General features: G+C 39.3%; 1 long non-coding RNA gene across 1 annotated transcript in view; it reads right to left on the bottom strand.

Annotated features, from left to right (window-relative positions):
• Positions 1 to 1412: 1412 nt before the first annotated feature.
• Positions 1413 to 6000, bottom strand: part of LOC121849236 — a 44927-nt gene continuing 40339 nt past the window's right edge. Inside the window, exon 4 of the long non-coding RNA XR_006085168.1 lies at positions 1413 to 1656. This is a non-coding gene — a long non-coding RNA (uncharacterized LOC121849236). The remainder of the gene's footprint in view (positions 1657 to 6000) is intronic.

Raw genomic sequence — 6000 nt, 5'->3', positions numbered from 1 at the left:
GCATTTTCTGGATTAAACTTAATTTGCCAATTATCAGCCTATTTGTATCCATGAAGAAGCCCACCATGACATCATTGACATCAGAAGCTTGCTCATGGAGATTTACGGGTGCCATTACCCAGTTGTGCAGCATTTTGCATCTATTACAGTCTATGCTGACACTCTATGCTCCACTTATTGTCGGAGGTGCCGTCCTTTGGGACGTTAAACCAAGGTTCTGTCTAGGTGGACGTTAAAGATCCCATGGTGCTATTTGAAAAGAGAAGGAAGTTTCTCCCAGTGTCCTGGCCAACAATCTTTCAAATAAAATTGGTTACTCAAGATGTACTGAAGGCATGGACGAGGGTTTCGGCAGCCCACAGGGGAGGTAGTGGTGTAAGTGCCGGTGAGGAATAGCTGAACGAGTGAGAGTTCTGTTTGTGGGACATTGGTGTGCAAAGATTGGCTGCCGTGTTTGCCCACACAATAAGAGCAGTAACACCAATTTACACTATATCCTGCAAAGCTCTTTGAAACATCTCAACAATGTGATAAGGAGCTATATCAAATGCAAGAATAAATATTATCATTAAGAATTCTTATGAACAGGCCTTGTGTTTTATTGCAAAAAATTGTAGCAACGCAATCTTTCTCAGTTGTGCGTGGGTGATGAAGTCTACACTTTGAAACCTCATGAGGAAATGGCTTGAAGTATTATATTCCCAGCTGTTGCTAGGTGAAGTCCTTGGCAGTAAAAATTTATTCAAAAGTCTAACAACAGAGGTCAAAGGGTTAGGCTTTTTCACACTTCTGTTAAAAGCTCTATTTTAAATATATTATGTTTTTCATTTGCTCCTTTTGTAGTTAATATGTAACTATGGAATTCAAATATGTTCCACAAACAGGGATGTTTTGCTCAGACAATACACAGACAGTCAATCCACTTTACACTATATCCTGTGAAGCTCTTTGAGACATCTCGGCGACGTGATAAGACATTGTATCAAATGAAGGATTATTATTGTTATAACAATTAATTTATCAGGTAGAGTACTTGTATTTGGAATAATTATTCATGAGGCAAAAAGGATTTGTTGCTGCAATGCCCTGATTCAGGTACACGTGTGCATTCATCCGTGTAACAAGGTCACAGAGTGAAATGTGACAAAACACTTTGCAGCTTGCTGGATTCTGGGCAATGAACACAATAAGACCAGCTTATTCTTTCTAGCCTCGTTTAATTAAGGATCCGAGAACAGAGGAACCATAGACACTCAGCAACTCATGCTTGTAATTTTTTTTACTTAATAAGAAATGTTTGCTAGTTCAATTATCGCAAATACAACAGACAGGTCAATAGCATAGACAAATGTCCGTATCAAAGTAACAGAACCAGTAGTTAGTCAGTACATAAATCATTCCAATCTTTGCTTCTTTGGTAGAGTCAGTTGGTAAATTCACAAACAGTAGGCAAAAGTCTTGCTCAGACTCTTGCTTCAGACCAGAAATTTCTTGCTTGGGTTCGTTGAGTACGAAATCAAATTTGAATTCTTGATGGACAGCTGAGCTATATACTTTACTTTGCAGTTGTTATACTTCGTTATTCTTCTCCTGTTGCTTTCCAAATGCTTTGAACCGTAATGTTAGTTATTTTAACTTTCCTTCTTCCTGAAATTGCTGAAATCAAAAAAAGTTGATGAAACGATGGAACAGTCTAAGTCTGACATATTTTAACCCGGAAGACAACGCATTTGCTTCATCACTTTATATCGTCACATAAAATATGGCTCATGACAGCACCTGATATGCTATGTCTGAGGTTGAACGAATTATAGTTCAATCATACATCTTTTACAATCGTTTTCTCCACAGTCAGGATGGAAATGTAAAATCTTTCCATTCTCATGTCCATGAAACAATTATCTCACATAAAAATAATAATAAATTATAATCTGGAGAATTGTTACTATACCTGTAGAAATGTTATTGTTATAGAAGAACATGAATTATTATAAAACTTGAATTGTTATAGAAAACATCTTTAACACAAACATGAATTTGTTATGGAAAACATCTTCAACAACCTTCAGCTACAATAAACAAGTCATCTTGGCATTTTTCTAGCCAACATAAGCTTTTTTAACCATTAATTAAAATAATTATTTTGACTACAAGGGTTAACATATATTCACAATTTTAGCTATGAAATGGGATCACAATGGGATCACCACATACCCCCCCTTGAATTTGAGGATATTTAAAAATATTCTCACATTCACTATAATAATATCACTTTATTAATACTGAAATTGTTTTTCGTGGGGTTAAAGCAAATTACTGTCTGAACACGTGATCTGATCCACAATTATGTTATTGTTCATTTTAAACGGCCAGGATCATTCCCTTTAAAAAAATGAAAACATTTCTTCACTCAGAGGGTAGTGAATTTATGGAAACATATTCAAGCCTGACATCGATAGATTTTTAAAAACTAAAGGGATTAAGGGATATGTGGATAGGGCAGGTAAATGCAATTAGGTTAGAAGATCAGCCATGATCTTATTAAATGGCGAGGCAGACTCGAGGGGCTGAATGGCCTACTCCTGCTCTTATTTCTTATGTTTTTATGTTTAAAGGGCTTTATTTGATTCACATGTATCTAACCAGTCCCCCCCTTGAATTCTTTTCGAGCCAAGGAATCAGCTAAATTATTCCAATGGATCACTATCATACTCATCAAATTCTTAGGACCAATGATTATTTTCCCTGTAATCAAAATCTCGAAATTATCCCGTAATTCCCATACAATTGACAAGCATGCATCTCAAGTGTGGGAAAAGTGATTGTTTTTCAGGGTCAAATGTCCCAGCTCTAGACGCTACATATTGTAACCCAGGGACTAGGTTTAAAGGAAACATAAGAGCAGCAGGCATAGGAATAGCAGACGCTGCCCCTGACAAAAGAGTTCAGACCCGATCGGTAAATTCAAACTTAAACGAGGGGAACCCATACCCCTACGCTTCCTACAATTTTTAGTCTAACTCTCTGATCTGAGCCAGCAATAGATCATTCTCTCATTTTAACGTACTCCATTTGTCTTTTACTTTAATATGGGAAGACTCCAATGTAATGTTCGAAAGAGTACTAAGCATTTTTTCTTGCTCTTGACTTACTCCAACTCTCTGTCTTGTTTTACTTTCTTCAAAATCTTCATCAATTAATTCAAAATAAATAAAATATGGGCTATTTGAGAACAATGTATCAAAATATTTTGATTCATAAATGTGTACACTTAAGCAGGTCAGAGAGGTAAGGAGGTGCCATGGCATCGAGTAACTTGTATGTGATTGTGAGGATCTTGAAATCGACCCATTCTGCGCTAGAAAGCCAATGGAGCCTGGCAAGGACTGAGGTGATGGGGTTGCGGAGTTTAGTAAGAGTGAGGACACGGGTGGTGGAGTTTTGAATTAATTGGATTTTATGAATGGTTGAGCTGGGGAGACTTGCAAGGAGAGTATTGGAAAAATCATTACATTACATGTCATTACAAAATTGGCATGGAGAGGCATAAGGAGCTATATATATATATTGCAATAATTGAATATTGTGTCATTCACAATATCTAAAACCCTGACATATCCATTCATATAACAGACATTTCATGTTTCTTTAACTCACAGCGATGTGAAATATCCCATTTTCTAATGTGAACTTTAAATGTTAGTCAAAGACTTGCTGAAGGGCCTCTCTCTGTAGGAGCGGCTAATCAAGTTAATACGGGCAAGTCCATGCCATGCTCATGGATTAGAACTGTTTGTTTTGAGGGATATCATAAATAAAAATGTACATTTAACATTGTTCCTTATCTGGTCAAAACATGTCAAAGCACTTTACTCAATTAATTATTTTGAAGTGGTCATGAATATTATTTTATTGACAAACATAGTAAGTAGTAAAGTATGGTGTTTGCCAGCAACATACCACAAAAAGCAATCTGGCAAATGACCAATTAACATGTACTTTGGTGAATATCTAAAATCCTAGTCCTCACTTTTAAAGCTCTCCACGGCCTTACTCAGTAACTACTGAGACCTATTCACACCGTACAAACCTGTCTGCTCCCTCCACTCGGTGAGCACTGACCTGCTTTATGTTCCCCGCCCTGCCCGTCCCACCATTGGTGGTTGGACCTTCAGCTTTTCTGCCTCCACCCTCTGGAACTTCATCCTTCCTCCACCTCTCCCCCTCCCTTACCTCCTTCAAGGTCCATCTTAAGGCTTTCCTGTTTAGATCATACTTTCGGCCACCCTCCCACCCTTCTTGATTCCACCCCCCAGCTTGGCAGCAAACCCTTAACTGTCCAGTGCCTTGCGACGTCCTTCTGATATAGATTTAATTTTATTGTTCTTGTTATAGATGAAAGCCATCACACCAAGAATTTCCTGAATATTTCTAAACCACTGTGCCTATGCACTATGCCTATGAGAGCAAGAGCGGAAAGAGAAAAACTTTGGCCGCCCACTCCCTCTCTCCCTGGTGAACCATCCTCTCAGGGCAGCAGAAGGCTCCGAGGGTTGGGAGGACCCTCTCTCTCTTTCCCAAGCAATGCCATTCTCTAGCCACTCTCTCGCTTTGGCCTGTCCTCTTCCCCCTCTTCACTAATGAGCCACGCAACTGATTGAGAAGGGAAGAAGAGAGGGTTGAGAGAGAATGATTGCGAGAGAAGGAAGAGTGATTGAGAGAGAGGGAGCAGGAGGGGGAGAGAGAGAAACAGCGATCTGGAGAGAGCACAAAGAGGGAGAGAGAGCGAGAGAGAGAGAGAGCAAGTGAGAGCTAGAGAGAGAGAAGGGAAGTGATGGCAGTGTTTTATGGTTCTCAAACAGGGCATCCGTCCTTCAGCATCCAAAAGGTTGGAGCATCCTGCTCATGTGAAACAATCTTTGTAAGAGTTTATATTGTAACAAAATAGTTCAGTTTTGAAACCTGCTTACGAATACAGAAGTCGCTGGGAACACTCAGCAGATCAAGCAGCTTCTATGGAGAAAGGAAAGTGAGTCAACGTTTCGGGTCCACGACCCTTCGTCAGAACAGCTTAGTTGTGCTATTCATTGCCAGTGTGCCAATACATGTTTTCTGAACATGAGGCACAGTACTGTGCAGTACTGTATATGGAAAGGATGGGGCTACCATAGCTTTAATATGCATGGGTTAAACATGGCACAGAAACTTTGCCTTAATTCACCAGCCTGTACAGTACTTGTGTATTCTAATTGTTATGTGTTAGTCATATAAAATCTGACTTATACATAACTTTACATAAATCATACATTATATGACTTATGCAAGTTTGACATAACTCATACTTTGCATAAGTCATATTAAATGTATGGTCCAACTGATTCAAGTTTACTGAATAACAAATGTGTATATTGTCCTGGCCTGAAATTAAAATAAAGGTCATTCATTTCACAGCTGTTTGTGGGACATTGCTGTGCTCAAAATTGGCTCCAGCATTCGGCCACTAAAAACACACACATACCCTGTGAAATGTTTTGAGATATCCTCCTGACATGAAAGATGCTATACCAAATGAAAGCTTTATCATTATTATATAGAACCTTTCACATTGGAAGGACATGTCAAAGTACATCATACAACTGACTGAGACCCTGAACTGGAGGGAGAGATGAAATGAGAATGGGGGTAGAATGGTTGAAGGCTCACTCAATGGTGGAGTGGAAGGTACGAACTAGGCAAGTGTCTGGAGGGAGTGGCTGGACAGCTAGGTCAAAGAAGGTTGCAGAGATAGGCTGAGGCAAGGCCATGGAAGTATTTGAATGTGAAGACAGGAATCGTGAATTTGATTTGGTAGGGGATGCAGAGCTAGTGAAACTAAAAGAGAAACAAGTATTGGGCTTGTGGAGTCTGGTGCGGGAGATAGCATGGAATACAGAATTCTGGATGGTCTGCCACTTGTGTAGGGGTGAGTTGGGGAGTCTGGAGGTGAAGAAGGCATGGACT

The sequence above is a fragment of the Callorhinchus milii genome, unplaced genomic scaffold (genome assembly GCF_018977255.1).
Source record: "Callorhinchus milii isolate IMCB2004 unplaced genomic scaffold, IMCB_Cmil_1.0 Scaffold5, whole genome shotgun sequence".
NCBI lineage: Eukaryota > Metazoa > Chordata > Chondrichthyes > Chimaeriformes > Callorhinchidae > Callorhinchus > Callorhinchus milii.
The sequence above is the reverse complement of the archived record's forward strand: the minus strand, read 5'-3'. Positions and strand labels throughout refer to the sequence as shown.